This window comes from Oxyura jamaicensis, chromosome Z, assembly GCF_011077185.1.
Source record: "Oxyura jamaicensis isolate SHBP4307 breed ruddy duck chromosome Z, BPBGC_Ojam_1.0, whole genome shotgun sequence".
NCBI classification, from domain to species: Eukaryota; Metazoa; Chordata; class Aves; order Anseriformes; family Anatidae; genus Oxyura; species Oxyura jamaicensis.
This window is the reverse complement of record NC_048926.1, coordinates 39,402,450-39,419,333: the sequence shown is the minus strand read 5'-3', so window position 1 is coordinate 39,419,333 and position 16,884 is coordinate 39,402,450. Positions and strand designations below refer to the sequence as shown.

The 16,884-nt window shown below is 38.8% G+C and overlaps 1 protein-coding gene and 1 long non-coding RNA gene across 7 annotated transcripts in view; one reads left to right on the top strand and one right to left on the bottom strand.

Annotated features, from left to right (window-relative positions):
* TRPM3 (transient receptor potential cation channel subfamily M member 3) overlaps positions 1 to 16,884 on the bottom strand; it is a 466,535-nt gene that overhangs the window by 257,689 nt on the left and 191,962 nt on the right. The window lies entirely within an intron of this gene.
* LOC118155701 overlaps positions 1 to 16,884 on the top strand; it is a 207,274-nt gene that overhangs the window by 177,969 nt on the left and 12,421 nt on the right. Inside the window, exon 2 of the long non-coding RNA XR_004745975.1 lies at positions 9,858 to 9,874. This is a non-coding gene — a long non-coding RNA (uncharacterized LOC118155701). The remainder of the gene's footprint in view (positions 1 to 9,857; positions 9,875 to 16,884) is intronic.

Below are 16,884 nucleotides of genomic sequence, written 5' to 3'. Positions count from 1 at the left end.
TTATTATTATTATTATTATTATTATTATTATTATTATTATTATTATTATTTTCTTTACAAGGGGAGGGATAAAGCCTTATGAAAATCTGGGACCTGATTAACAGTGATGGCAAGACATGCACAGCAGGAGCAGGAGTAAGTCTCCTGGGAACTGAGGGCAGCTGCTATGCTGTAAGCTACCGCCTGCCCTTTCTCTGGCAGCAGAACAGGAGCCAGCAGTGGGGCCTCCACTCCTCCAAGCAGTCTCCACTGCCATTGCTACTTTTCCTTAGGAGAAGATGATGTAGAATGACATGTAGTTGGAGCAGCTGCTGCTGGTACGGTCACCTCAAGGAAATCATCTAATTGTGGTTGCCCTGGCAGGTACAGGAAGGAGAGAATGGTGAAGTATTCATTTTTCACCTGTGTTCCCAAGCCAGCAAGGATGTCCCCACTACTTCTGATGATGGCCCACATTAGGGCGAGAAAAGATGTGTCTCTACCTTACAAGGAAAATACTTTATACATGAAGAATTTTATTCATGTAAGTGTGTGAGCAGGAAGGAGAACTGATGTTCCACAAGGGTTTCTATCTCTTTTCACAACCCTGCTGCAAGAACTTTGCAGATCTGGCTCTAAAACCTCTCCTATGAAAGCAACAGGGGTCAAAGAGATTACTTTCAAACACATTACTTATTCAAAAGAACATACTCATCAAGTCATCTATGATGACTTGAGTCTTAGCTTCAGCTAAACAGTAGAAGAATTACTTAAATAAACCAAATAAACCTGGGTAAAACTTGAATCATAAAGTACAACACAGTTATAAAATGGAAAATATACACACACAACTAACTTTGTAAGAAATCCTAGTTATTCAGATACACATGCATGAAATGACTAGTCAATTACATGAAGACAAATGTTTGTGTTGGATGGATAAGAGCTTAAGGCTATATTTTCTACACAGGTGGTTTACTCAGTTTCATTTAGGGTTGTCACTGTATGCAAACAGCAACAACAACAAAAACATGCATATGGCTGTTGAACTAAGCATGTAATGGATATATTGTATACAGGAAGGACTGAAGACTAGAACTTTTTATTTTGAAGAAAAGATTAAGATAAATACTTATAAAGATTATGACTTTTAGGTAAGAACTCAGAAAAGACAGGGATATTCATTGAAATCTAAATCCAAAAGAGGAATGTAATTTGGGGAATAATTAACCTAGAGATTACCCCTTCCCCCTCACCCCCACCAATATGGAAAAGAAAGAACTAAATTAGGATTAGAAAAATAGAAATCCTTTAAAATATTGTTATCACTCACATTTCCATTAGATAGGATTGATATATATGTAAATCCTTATTCTTATACAATTAAGAAAGTCACTTGCTGCTCTGTGTAAATCTGAAACTTTTTGATAAATATCCTCTGTAGGATACTTTGAGCTTTTGTACAAAGCAGGAAGCACTAGTCACTGTCAGAGATAGGACACTGTTCAGAACTTGCTTTTGTTCTACAACACTTTACTGTGCATTAATGCTGAACACCTTGAAGATATTTTTCGCTTTGCATTCAAATTTCAATTTTTCAGAACATATTTTACAAACACAAACAGTTCACAAGAAGAGAAACTATACATTAGGTTTATCATAGGCATAGGATTAACATTGTTAATATAAGAGATCTTGGAAACTTAAGGCTCTTTATGCCCAAGTCTGTTTAGGACATCTGTACTCTACTTTCTCTCCCTGTCCCAAACTTTCAGTCTGATCCACTTTGCAAACAACTGGGCCAAGTGTTTTAGGTACACAAAGGAAAGGAAAACGTGGATGTTTATGAGGAAACCTTTGAGATATTAATATGTTGAGCATCACTCCCAGAAATGTGTATAGGAATTCTAATCAATAACAAGTACAGCTACTTGCTTCACTTCCCCATATATACTAATTATCGTCTGTGTTCTCTTTGCTGTGTTAGCAACAGACCTAGTGATCCCTTTGAGTTGGGCTCTTGCGAATGTGTAGAAGGTGATAATATGCACATTCCCCAAACTCCGTACAAGAACCACCACTGATAGAATAAATAATCTAAGTTATAACCAGCACTGACATCCAAGTGATTAAGGTACCATGTTTTTTTTTTTTTTTTTTTTTTTCTTTAAAAAAAAAAAAAAGGAAAAAAAGAAAAGAAAAGAAAAAAAAAAAAGTAATGTCCCTTTTCTCCCTGTGCATCCAACAAAGCTGGTCTTGCAGAATTCAGTACTTCTTCAACAGTCAAGACAGATATGCTACACCAGTGCATGTGTACTTGTTATGAGGGGAGAATAGTGCCGGAGAGACCAAAGGACCACAGTTAGCAACAGGCTACTAAGCCATCTCATTCATCTCACACACACTTGTACATACGGAGCCTGAGGCCTTCAAATCACAGTCTGGCCTTGAAGTCCATAAATGCTTTGTAGTGCATTTTTTTAAAATGGAAATTGATATTTCCAACAATATTTCACATGTCATTTCACATTTATGAGATCCTCTCTCTGAGAATGGCTTTTGTAAGGAGCTGGAGGCCAATTCTGTTTTTTGTTTGTTTGTTTGTTTGTTTGTTTCATTCAGTTGTTCTGTATATGAGGCATGATTTTTTTGGAATTCAAAACATCAAATGGGACTAAAATTTCATCTGAATATAGAATTTTTAGAGAGAGAGGGAAGAAATGAAGTTGGAAAGCACACTTTATTCAGGTGTAAAGAATTTTGTATGTGGTATTGAGACTGTCATGAAAAAAATGAAAATGAAACCTAAAATATTTACACAACACAGCTTGTCTTAAAAAAAAAAAAAAAAAGACAAGAAAATAAAAATATGGGTTAGATGAGCAGAAATGAGGTGGGCTGACTGAGGGATGTATTCCAATATTGCTGACTGCTATTTGCATGCTATGAGAGATCTTGCATGCAAAACTAGACTTGCATGAAGGTTGCTTTTGCAGAATGCAGTGCATTGTTCATTTCTAACTCTGTCTGCTTTTTATACATTAGTTCTAGATTTAATTTTCAGTCATAAAGCAAACATTTAGATGTCTTTCCTGTTTCTAAGTGTCTTTGAAATATCTATTTATTTATTTATTTATTTCAACCGGGGACAAAATTGTTGAGTTCTCAATGTAATTTAAGAAATACCAAACCTTCCTCTAGAATGCAATTATATCACACACCACCTTTATTCATTTCTGAAAGAAATTAAATCATCATCAAGTTTAGGGTGAAGGAAAGGGGGAGGAAGGGGAAGCAAGAATTTCTGTAGTGAGGACAAAGGAAGAATAAAAAACAGAACTCAAAAGTAATATTTAATCCAGCATTTTCTTGGTACTTCTTTTATATCTGAAAGAATGTTAATGCTCAATAGGTTATCCTCACAATATTGTTTCATACATCTTATTTTTCTTCCCTGTACCCATGATAGAGACCTAAAGGCTGCTCAGGACTTTCAATTGGATTCCAATTTCTTGTAGTCCTGTAGTCCTCCCCTAGTCCTCCTCCTAAAAATAATCACAAATAATCTTTGCCATTTCTTTCCTTACCATTTTCACACTGTCTTCTTTTGATGGTCTTAGATTTTATGTCCTCATTTATTTATTTATTTATTTAAAAACATAAACCTTTTTCAGGTACATCCCCTTTAAGTCAGAAAGAGATGTCATCATCTTTTGTCATCCTAACTTAAACACTGTTATCCTTTCACATTATCACAGCAAATAAATATTTCTACAAACTGAAACAGTCCCAACAGGAAGTTAGATAGTTTATGATCTTTAGAGTTGTATTCTGGCTTTTGTCTCTACTAAAACACAAGACCACCTGGATTTAGTACAAGTATTAACAATATAATATAATATAACACATTGTGTTTGGTTGTGTTTGCAAAATCCTACCCTTACATCGTATTGTGAACACACATTAGAGCAGGGAAGGAGCAGAAAGATGAGTTATTTCACAAATTAGGTTCTTAGCACAGATAACACTGAGATAACGTTTTACAACTTTTTAATATTGCAGAAATATCATTATTCTGTCTGGTAAGCATTAGCTGGAATAATAGTAAGTGTTTTAATAGCTTCTGCTGTATTACATTCCACTGTAATGATGTCTAAGATTAATGAGCAGACAGATTTGTAGGAAAGTCAATTAAATAAATATAGAGTTTCTTTTGGCAGAGTGAAATAGAAAGATTTGTGCATTCAGAAGAAATAATTCATGAAATATAATGAGCAGAATTTTCCTTTATTTTGCATTCAAGTAGCTGCTTTCCTCAGCAGTGTTCTTCACTATAGCAGCGGCAGTGGTTTGTACATGGGGAAAAAAATAAAAGGATAGTTAAGGGAAGATGACCAATAGGGATGAGGGGAATTTTAAATTTATGCAAACTTTCCATTCCAATGGCATACCTACTAAATTGCACTTAACTTTTATGGAAGCTGCTTGCATTCCTCTCTCTTACTGTCTCTGTTCCTAACTTATCCGTAAACATTTACAGCAGTAACTCACCTTTACATTTACAAGGTATTAGTCCTAGCTCAATAAAGATTTTGTCTCAGCAATGTGAAAAAGATCCAAGAGAAATAATTGAATAATCATGCAAGTAACATTTGCAGCCCTTAGCTAGGATAGTCGAACTTGACCTTGTCTTCCAATCCAGTCAGAAGAGAGACTGAATTGTCATCCTGCGTTTCCATTGTCTGAATTGTTCAAATATTTCAATATTTCTTGCTTTGATCAAAAATGCTTTCCTGTTAAGATACAGAGCAACTGTACAAAAACATGATGTGGGTTTTACTTATCAATGGCATTCTTTTCTCTCTTTTCCTTCTCCTTTCCACCATGTAGTAATTAAAAATCAGACAGATGTTTTGCTACCTTCTTAAGATTACAGTTCTCTTGCAGCAGAAAATAAGAAACAATACCTTTTATTCTGATATCTAATTATGCAATTTAACATTTTTGCTTATTTGATTGGTTTGTTTTTCACCTTTCCTCATTTCCACAAAAATAGGTATTTTAGCAAAAAGTCAGTTTTCTTGTTCATACATTTAAATTGAAATTTCTCTTTTAAAACAAATGTTGCATTTATAAAGTATCTCAAAAGACAGCCATGTGAATCTCTTCTCTGAACACAGATAGTGCACTACATCTCTGGAATATCAGAAATAGTCCAATGTTAGTAATACAGCTTCTGTTCTTAGGAAGCCATTTTGGCTTCAAGCCAAAGTACCAGCAGAAGACTATCTTAGAAATGTTATTAAAAATAAATTCAATATTGCTGGAAAACTTGTGCTGCCTAAAATGATAATTAAGGAGCATATATTAAAATTTCACTTCTTCAATAGACTTGTTAAGTATATGAAAAGTAAAATACTGAGCTGATTCCTAGATTAAAAATCATCCTTATTTTTGTAGGCTATTTGCCTCAAGTTACCTCAATTTTTTGCAATAGCACTACAGTTGTCAAATAATTAATGCATTATCATATTAAAGTTATAGGTATATGTCAATAAGACGTCATAACGTTACTTTTTAAGAACCATATACATTTTCTACTTTATAACTTTCAAGAAACTGGATATAGTTTTGCTTAATTTTATACCATGAAACTAGAAAACAAGGACATCCTTTATGATAAAGTACAGGCTGAGAGAGTTGAGGTAGTTAAGCCTGGAGGAGAAGTCTTTGGGGAGACTTTTAGGGCTATGAAGATGATTAGAGGACTGGAACACCTCTCATAAGAGGACACGCTGGGAGAACTGGGCTTCATGAGCCTGGAAAAGAGAAAACTGAGGGGAGACCTCATCAGTGTATATAAATATCTGAAGAGAGTGTCAAGAGGATGCAGCCAGTCTCTTTTCTATGGTGCCCAGCAACAGGACAAGATACAACGGACACAAAATGAAGCACAGGAGGTTCCAGATGAATATGAGAGGGCACTTTACTGTGAGGGTGACAGAGCACTGCCACAGGCTGCCCAGAGAGATTGTGGAGTCTCCTTCTCTGGAAATATTCAAAATCTACCTCGATGCCATCCTGCACAATGTGCTGTAGGTGACCCTGCTTGGCAGGGGGTTTGGACTAGATGATCTTCAGAGGTCCCTTCCAACCTTGGCCATTCTGTGATTCTCTGATTTAGAGCAGCCTTCTGGTACACAAAATGGGCCTACAGAAAAGCTGGGGAGGGACTATTTGTCAGAAAGTGTAGTAATATGTCAAGGGATAGTGGCTTTAAACTGAAAGAGGGTAGGTTTATATTAGATATAAGAAGGAAATTCTTTACTATGAGGGTGGTGAGGCACTGGAGCTGGTTGCCCAGAGAAGTTGTGTATGTCCCATCCCTGGAAGTGTTCAAGGCCAAGTTGGATGGGGCTTTGGGCAACTTGGTCTAGAGGAAAGTATCCCTGCCCATAGCAGGGGAGTTGGAACTATGTGAACTTAATGGTCCTTTCCAACTCAAACTGCTTTATGATTCTGTGATTCTACAAATTCACGAGTGCTCTGAGATCTCATCTCTAGAGGAAGTCATAGTTTAATTCTAAAGATGACCCAGGTTAAAAAAGTTGCCATTTCACCAACCCCACAAAGAGAGATCCTGATATCTGCAACAGTGACAAAATCTCCACAAAGTGAGAATGGGAGTAAATAATAACAATAGAAATGCATATGTATAACCTAGATTTACCAGTCTGAGACTGTAATATTATGTTTTATTTTTTAACTAGAACAATTATAATGGACAGAAAAGGTAAAGTTCTCTGAGTTTGTTTTACCTTGTTTCTTGTATTTGGTGAAGCAATCAGCATTTCAACAGAGCAAAACAGAACCTTGGTTTCAGCCTGCCCTGACAGGCTGTCACAGAGATTCCTAATGATTCTGACTACACTGATAATGCTTTTGGGGGATGATGGTGATGAGCAGCAGCCCAAGAAAGATAAATGTTTCCCTCTACTCTGTCCTTGTGAGGACCCAGTTGAAGTGCTGCATCCAGGTCTGGGGCCCCCAATGCAAGAAAGACATGGATCTGTTAGAGTGGGTCCAGAGGAGAGCCATGAAGTTGATTAGAGGGCTGGAGCACTGATCCTGTGAAGACAGGCTGAGAGAGCTGGGGTTGTTTAGCTTAGAGAAGAGAAGGCTCCAGGGAGATTTCACTATGGCCTTTCAGTACTTAAGACGACTTAGAAAAAGGATAGAAAGTAACTTTTTGCACAGGCAGATAGTGACAGGACAAGGGAAAAATGGTTTTATACTAAAAGAGGAGAAATTTAGATTAGTGGTTAGGAGGAAAATCTTTACTCAGAGGGTGGTGAGGAACTGGAACTGGTTGCCCAGAGAAGATGGGGTGGAGGGGGAAAGGGAGATGTGAATTGGATAAATCACTCTATGATTCTATGACTATATTATTTTGAGGGCTTTACTGATTTATATGTTTGAATTTGGCATGGGTAGATTATGATTATTTTATGGTCTTTTATACTGTTTTAAGTATTGCATATAAATGAAGGATAACCATTTCATCTTTGATTTGTTACAAACACACATGAGATCTGAGCAGCTCAACAGATACTAAAATGCATTGTCAAATTTTGACAAGGAAGTTTTTGTTTGTTTGTTTGTTTGTTTTTTGTTTGTTTGTTTGTTTTTTTCTTAAGGGCTACTAGCTATAGACTTTATGCTGCACCAGAAGGAGACTGGTGACCTTTTAAAAGACATGTCACTTTTCTTACTATAGATATTTTACATAATCTTCTATATAGCTGAAAACTCTTCTGGGATATATTTGATCTCAAAGAAAAGATTATTGAAAATATAGCTATTCACTAGCTATTCAACCAAACAAAAATTCATAATTTAGGTACACTTCTCTCAGAATTCATTTAAGATGTATTTAAATCTTTTTCTACATATTCTGCGCACACAAAACAAGAGATCATCAGATCTTGGTTTTTAATTGTATGATAAGCTGATACCCAAGTATTCAAAACTGATGGGCTTTTTTCATCAAGTAACATGATACTCAGTGATAACACCTGTATTCTCTATCATTGTATTTACCTTTCAAAGCCAGTGTTACATATTCATAAAGCCTTGAGCTGAACAGATTAAATATCAAAACCTTTTCTTCTCAAAAATAAAAATAATAAAAAAATAAAATTCTAAATTCTATTCTAAATTCTATCTAAAATTCTATTCTAAAAAAAAATAAAATTTCTATCTTCCACCAGGTTCAATGCACTACTATTTCATTTACTTCCAGAATACATCCTCCATGAGTCATGGGACTATCTTCTGCCAGGTAGAACGTCTGTAACACACTAGTCCACTTACAAGAAAAGGTAGGTACTTGTGAAACCTGAGACATCAAACTCCCTTAGATTTTGACATAATAGAAAGCCTTAACCAGGAAAGCCTGAAGGAGTGGAGACCCAATAAATTAAAATAGCACACAGTTCTGTGAACATTTGTCATTTTTCCATAGGCTATAGATCATAGTTATGATAGAAGTTACTTCAGGAAGAAACAAAAATAAAAACTAAAACAAACACAAAAGTATATTCTGAATAAAAGACAAGTAACTTGGCAGAGAGTCTGAAATTATTATTATCCCATATAAACATCAAATTCCTGTATTGATCTTTGTTTATTTCTTGAGGATTTTCCCTGTAATAATTTTAGACTGACTCATATATGACATGTTTCTATAATGTCCATCACAATAACATCATGCTGAGTTATAGTCTTAATGCATTATTACAACACGGGTGTTTAAGAAAAGTAATGATCACACAGAACTACATTTGATGGTCTACTTGCAAACTACTACTTTCAAAACTTACAGAATTCATTGCAAACCATATGGAAATGAAGTCATTATTGCAGATACACCTGTCTTACTATTTCTTCTCTCCCTTTGAAACAACTACTTCTGCCCAGGGTCTTTTAAGAAAGTGATGTCTGGATTAACTGCTCTAACAAAGTCATGGTAACATCTGTCATATGCTTACTCATCTATACTAGTACTGCTGTTGATCCTCCTGTAGGTCACAATTTAAGATGATTTAGAGAGAGAGAGAAGCATCTCTTTTCCTTTGCTTGTTCAGTCTTAGTCTTCCTTGTAGTAACATTTTCACTATTGATAAAAGGCATAGAGAATGAATTACATTTATATATGGAACCTATATATAGGTAAACTGCACAGTGTATATGTACAAGTGTGCATCTACCTCTTAATGCTCAATAAATAAAAGCAGATTAAGGAAGAAAAGTCAAGAGAAATCCTATGTAAAAGTTGCTGTTATTTTGAAATTAATTTGATTAGATGTATTTGTCATGAAGCTGCACTATATCCAAATACCAATATCAAGTGTTTTTGACTTGCTAGCTATGTATGACTGACTGCTGCTGGTAAAGAAGAAAGCTAGAAATGCAAACATTTTCAGGCATGGATCATGAGTTAGCTTTTTAGACAATTACACATATGGCCCATGGAATATTAGACATTAGACATGAGAAAAATGCATCTTGATGGAAATTATTGTATGCTACTAGCAGTAGTTTAAGTCACGCACAACCAAAGAACTCAGCCATTAAGAAAGTGTAATAGTTAATTGGAAATGCAGCGGCCAAAGTATCTCAGGGCTAATATGAATATAGGGGTAAGAAGGATGTTGAAAGGTAGAATATAGTTTTATATAGAACATATAGAATGATGGCATTGCTCATTACAGACATGGAACATCAACTATTTCTCTGGAAAACATATTTCAATGTTTGATCACCCTCAGACTTCAGAAATGTTTCCTAACATCGAGTCTGAACCTCCCTTTGTGCAGCTTTGTGCTATTCCCATGTGTCCTGTCTCTGGTTCCCAGGGAGCACCTCCATCTCCACTTCTCTTCTCCAGAAGCTGCAGAGAGCAATGAGGTTGCCTCTCAGACTTCTCCAGATCAGACAGTGTCCTTGGCCTCTGGAAGGCCTCTGGACATGCCTTCCTGCCCTTTTACCAGCTTTGCTGCCCTCCTCTGGAGGCTAAGTACCTTAACATTCTTTTTATATTGTGGAGCCCAGAACTATACTAAGATTAATAAATGAGAATTTCATTTTTTGAATTTTTTAACAGTCATCTTAAGGGGAAGTAGTTCTTGAAATGTAAGTTTATCTCACATGGGCAAAAAAAGCATTTGAAATATTTAAAATTTTATGTTATTTTTGTAACTGTTTAATCTGCTCAGTGAGTTATATAAGAATCTTATATTTTTTTAAATAAAAAGAAACTTTTGTCCTCAAAGTTCATCATGTTTTAATCATAATAAAGAATAATTCATTTGATTAAATAACAGGCAATCTACTTAAACTCTACCTGGATAATTTTCAGGAATTTATCATTAGTTATTTATTGGAACACACAATAAAGAAAGATGATATAATACTCACTAGAGAAGATTCTGAACTGAGGTTTCCTATACATCTCAGGAGTGACCAAAGAAAAAACTAACAAAATGACAATGTCTTTTTTGTTGTTGTTTTGTTTTTGTTTTGTTTTGTTTTTCCCTTAGGGGAGGAAAGAATTTATGCAATTTCAGTGCTACTGGAAGGATAAGATTTTTTTTTTTCTTGTTCAGGCCTACTGAGGACTGCAGCAATAAAATGTTGACTGCTAGAAAAATATCAAAAGAAAAAAAAAATAAAAAATGCCAGAAAATATAAGCAGTACACATGCTCCATGTGCAGAAGAAGGAGCCAAATATTTTATACTCATATACAGCTCATCACAACTAACATACGTCCACTAAGCAACCCAATATGGGTTTAGTAGATTAATATTCATATTTGGAAATAGAAGCCAAAAGAGGCAAGTCTCACAGTCAAAATGATGATCTGAAGAAAAAACTGTATTTCTAACACAACTAAACTATGATGTCATGTCAAGTAAAAAATCTGCTTTATAGATCTAATGTTACATTGCAGACAACTGGGAATGTTTCATTTATAGGCCTTACAGAAAAAAAAAATGCAAACTGTGAATGTGCAACAAAGTGCATGTAACTTGAAAAGACAAGTCATCCAGTTGGAAAAGATGCTCTATAAAAGTAAACCATTCAATGCAAAAGAAAATGTCCCGTATAATAGAAATCTGTGTTTTTATAGTGATTTGCATCTTATAGTGAAGACAGCAGCCAACTGATGCTACAAATCTCCGCATTGTGGGGTTTTATGTAAGACAATCAAAAATGAATTTCTCTAAGGGATGCCTCATCATGGTCTGTAAGGTGATAATAAAGAAGCCAACTGTATCTTTATAAGCTATATGCAACCCAATGAACTGGAATCACTGCCAGCTTCCAGTACAGTGTTCAATCAGTACAGCTGGAGCTGCCAACTGATTTGAGCAGAAACACACACACAGACACACAGAATTTCTAGGTTGGAAGAGACCTCAAGATCATCGAGTCCAACCTCTAACCTAACACTAACAGTCCCCACTAAACCATATCCCTAAGCTCTACATCTAAACGTCTTTTGAAGACTTCCAGGGATGGTGACTCCACCACCTCCCTGGGCAGCCTGTTCCAATGCCTCACAACCCTTTCAGTAAAGAAGCTCTTCCTAACATCTAACCTAAAACTCCCCTGGCGCAACTTTAGCCCATTCCCCCTCGTCCTGTCACCAGGCACGTGGGAGAACAGGCCAACCCCCACCCCGCTACAGCCTCCTTTAAGGTATCTGTAGAGAGCGATAAGGTCGCCCCTGAGCCTCCTCTTCTCCAGGCTGAATAAGCCCAGCTCCTTCAGCCGCTCCTCGTAGGACTTGTTCTCCAGGCTCCTCACCAGCTTCGTCGCCCTTCTTTGGACCCGCTCAAGCACCTCGATGTCCTTCTTGTAGCGAGGGGCCCAAAACTGAACACAGTACTCGAGGTGCGGCCTCACCAGAGCCGAGTACAGGGGGACGATCACCTCCCTAGCCCTGCTGGTCACACTATTTCTGATACAAGCCAGGATGCTGCTGGCCTTCTTGGCCACCTGAGCACACTGCTGGCTCATATTCAGCCGACTGTCCACTATCACTCCCAGGTCCTTCTCCGCCTGGCAGCTCTCCAACCACTCATCTCCCAGCCTGTAGCTCTGCTTGGGGTTATTACGCCCCAGGTGCAGGACCCGGCACTTGGCCTTGTTAAACTTCATGCAGTTGACCTCAGCCCATCGGTGCAGCCTATCCAGATCCTCCTGCAGAGCCTTCCTACCCTCGAGCAGATCGACACACGCACCTAACTTGGTGTCATCTGCAAACTTACTGAGGGTGCACTCAATGCCCTCGTCCAGATCATTGATGAAGATGTTAAAGAGGACCGGCCCCAGCACCGAGCCCTGGGGGACGCCACTAGTGACTGGCCTCCAACTGGATTTGACTCCATTTACCACAACTCTCTGGGCCCGGCTATCCAGCCAGTTTCTAACCCAACGAAGCGTGCACCAGTCCAAGCCAAGAGCAGCCAGTTTCTTGAGGAGAATGCTGTGGGAGACGGTGTCAAAAGCCTTGCTGAAGTCAAGGTAGACCACATCCACAGCCTTTCGCTCGTCCACCCAGCGCGACACTTTGTCATAGAAGGAGATCAGGTTCGTCAAGCAGGACCTGCCTTCCATAAACCCATGCTGACTGGGCCTGATCACCTGCTTGCCCTTCAAGTGCCGCATGATGACTCCCAAGAGGATCTGCTCCATGAGCTTCCCTGGCACTGAGGTCAAACTGACAGGCCTGTAGTTCCCCGGGTCAGCCCTCCGGCCCTTCTTGTAGATGGGCGTCACATTCGCTAGCCGCCAGTCAGCTGGGACCTCCCCCAATAGCCAGGACTGCTGATAAATGATGGATAGTGGCTTGGCCAGCTCCTCTGCCAGTTCTCTCAGTACCCTTGGGTGGATCCCATCCGGCCCCATCGACTTGTGCACATCCAAGTGCCGTAGCAGGTCACCAACCAGTTCTTCGTGGATGGTGAGGGCCACATCCTGCTCCCCATCCCCTTCCACCAGCTCAGGGTACTGGGAATCCAGAGAACAACCGGTATTGCCGCTAAAGACTGAGGCAAAGAAGGCATTGAGCACCTCCGCCTTTTCCTCATCTCTTGTAACTAAGTTTCCCCCTGCATCCAGTAAAGGATGGAGATTCTCCTTTGTCCTCCTTTTTGTGTTGATGTATTTATAAAAGCGTTTTTTGTTATCTTTAACGGCAGTAGCCAGATTGAGATCCAGATGAGCTTTGGCCTTCCTAATTTTGTCCCTGCACAGCCTCGCTACATCCTTATAGTCCTCCCTAGTGGCCTGCCCACTTTTCCAAAGATTATAAACCCTCTTTTTTCTCCTAAGCTCAAGCCACAGTTCTCTGTTCAGCCAGGCTGGTCTTCTTCCCCGCTGGCTCATCTTTGGGCACATGGGAACAGACCGCTCCTGCGCCATTAGGATTTGCCTCTTGAAGAGCGCCCAGCCTTCCTGGACCCCTCTGCCCTTCAGAACCGCCTCCCAAGGGACTCTACCAACCAGTGTCCTGAGCAGCCCAAAGTCAGCTCTCCGAAAGTCCAGTACAGTGGTTTTACTGGTTCCCTTCCTGGCCTCGCCAAGAATAGTGAACTCAACCATTTCGTGGTCACTCTGCCCAAGACAGCTCCCGACAATCACATCCTCCACCAGTCCTTCTCTGTTTGTGAAGAGAAGGTCTAGCAGGGCACCACCCCTGGTAGGCTCACTAATCAGCTGCGTCAGGAAGCTATCTTCCACTTTCTCCAGAAACCTCCTAGACTGCTTTCTCTGGGCTGTGTTGTGCTTCCAGGATATGTCAGGGAAGTTGAAGTCCCCCACGAGTACAAGCGCTGAAGATTTCGCAACTTCTGTCAGCTGCCTGTAGAACTCCTCATCTGTCTCCTCATCCTGGTTCGGCGGTCTATAGCAGACCCCGACCAGGACACTAGCCTTGTTGTCCCTGCCGATCCTAACCCAAAGGGACTCGATCTTGTCATTCCTAGCCTCGAGTTCTACAACATCGAAAGACTCTCTAATATAGAGAGCCACACCGCCACCCCTTCTGTGCTGTCTGTCCCTTCTGAAGAGCCTATAGCCAGGCATCGCAGCACTCCAGTCATGAGACTGGTCCCACCACGTTTCCGTGATGGCAACCAAGTCGTAGCCTGCCCGCTGCACGATATCTGAACACATATCTGAAAAATGAAGTGCATGGTTAAAAAAAAGACCTACACACTTAAACAATTGAGATGAACAGCACTCTATCTGGACCAGACTTACTAATAAATAAATAAATAAAAAATTCACATCATTAAGGATGGAGGGATGGAGGAGTGGCTGGTACACCAGACAGCTGTGCTGCCATTCAGAGGGACCTGGACAGTCTGGAGATTTGGGTGGTGAGGAACCTCATGGAGCACAAAGACAAGTGCAGGGTCCTGCACCTGGGCAGGAATAACCCCAAGCACAAGTACAGGCTGGGGGCTGACCTGCTGGAAAGTAGCAGAGAAGGACCTGGGAGTCCTGGTGGACAGCAGGTTAACCATGGGTCAGCAATGTGTCCTTGTGGCCAAGAAGGCCAATGGTATCCTGGGGTGCATTTGGGCAAGTGTTGCTAGCAGGTGGAGAGAGGTGATCCTGCCCTTCTACTCAGTCCTGGTGAGGCCACATCTGGAGTATTGTGTCCAGTTCTGGGCTCCCCAGTACAAGAAGGACATAGATATACTGCAGTGAGTCCAGCAGAGGGCTACTAAGGTGATCAGGGGACTGGAGCACAAGTCATATGAGAAGAGGCTGAGAGAGCTGGGCCTGGAGAAGAGGAGGCTCAGGGGTGACCTTATCACACTCTACAGGTACCTTAAAGGAGGCTGTAGCGAGGTGGGGGTTGGTCTATTCTCCCATGTGCCTGGTGACAGGACGAGGGGAAATGGGCTAAAGTTGCGCCAGGGGAGGTTTAGGTTGGATATTAGGAAGAACTTCTTTACTGAAAATGTTAGACATTGGAATGGGCTTCCCAAGGAAGTGGTTGAGTCACCTTCCCTGGAGGTCTTTAGAAGATGTTTAGATGTAGAGCTTAGCGATATGGTTTAGTGGAGGACTTGTTAGTGTTAAGTCATGGGTTGGACTACGTGATCTTGGAAGTCTCTTCTAACCTAGATGATTCTGTGATTCTGTTTAGCTTGGAGAAGAGAAGGCTGAGAGGGGATATTATCAATGTCTATAAATATCTGAAGGGAGGATGTCAAGAGGATGGGGATGAAATCTTTTCAATGGTAGCCAGTGACAGGACAAGGGGCAATGGGCACAGACTGAAACACAGGAAGTTCTGGCTGAATATGAGGAAGCATTTCTTTACCATAAGGATGACAGAGCACTGGCACAGGTTGCCCAGAGAGGGTGGAGTCTCCCTCTCTGGAGATATTCAAAACCTACTTGGATGTGTTACTGTGCAACAAGCTGTAGGTTATCCTGCTTGGCAGGGGAGTTGGATCTCTGGAGGTCCCTTCCAACCTCAAACATTTTGTGATTCTGTGATTAAAGTATCATGGAAGCCTGGTTGTATTTACTACTTTCAACACCCAAGGAAATATCACAACTGAGATTAATTCAATACTACATATACTTCAATGCAATAAATGGGTAAAATATCTACAAAGAAAATAGGGTACAACAGCTCTGGTAAAATAACACATATTAGTCTTGTGGGATATATTTTCACCAGTAGTTTGAATTGTAAGCTTTCATTTGGTCATAAATAATTTGCATATAAATACATAAGATTAGATTACATAAATTCTACAGAATAATACAATGCATTTTAGCAGGCTTACATACACTACAGAAACATGGATTGAAAAATTTGTGCAACTTGAAAGTGGCCTTAGTGTAGCATTCTATGTTCATTCCTGTACACTATATGATTTTGGTCTGGAATATTTTCAGATCCAAACATGTTTGAAAATACCATCCAAATACATCAGCCTAATGAATACTATTCTGAATAATGTTAGCTTCCTCTTTTCTGCAGCAATATATCAATACAAAATGAAGATTATAGACTAATACCACAAAGAAAAAATGGTGGATAACTTCACAACTTTTGTTGGTATATTATTAGCTTATGAAAATTGTGACAGCTGAATAAGCAACAAAAATACTGTACATATTAATAAACTATGTCCATTAAGCAAAAATAATTGATATCACAATAAGTAATGAAAGCTGAATCTCCTTTATATATATAAAAAACAAAAATAAAAAATATCAATCTTTTAACTTCGGAAGGATCATTTCCTAACCTGCAGTGGAAAAACTACATTTGTAGTTTATAATATTTATAGTGTAAATTTGAATGTGCAATGTAGATTGTATTTATTAATGTTTATAGAGGTACCACATTTAATTTAACATTGCCTTTCTAACACTTTCTTTACAGACTTACTATTTTATCTTAATTTTAGCTTGTAGTCCTTCACCTTGTGGGAAGAGACATTTTAATTCCTAAAGAATTATGGGATATTCTTAATTTTACATTGCATGAATTAACTGAAAGAATTTAAATAGGTGCCAAATTTAGGTATTATCAAGTTTTAACTTTCAATATTATTCTTATGTTCTCACTTCCTACTTTTTTAAAAACATACATTATTATTTATTGTTGAGTAAATACTATAATTTGTGTTTTGCATATATGCACAAAGAAAAGCAATTGATATATCACTTGTGAATTACATTATCTAATTTAAAACAAACAAACAAAACAAAATGAAAACAAACAAACAAAAAACACAACAAACAACAGGCAAAACTTTGGTGATAGCTCTGAAATTTGCTCTGTCCTCTGACTTTATTT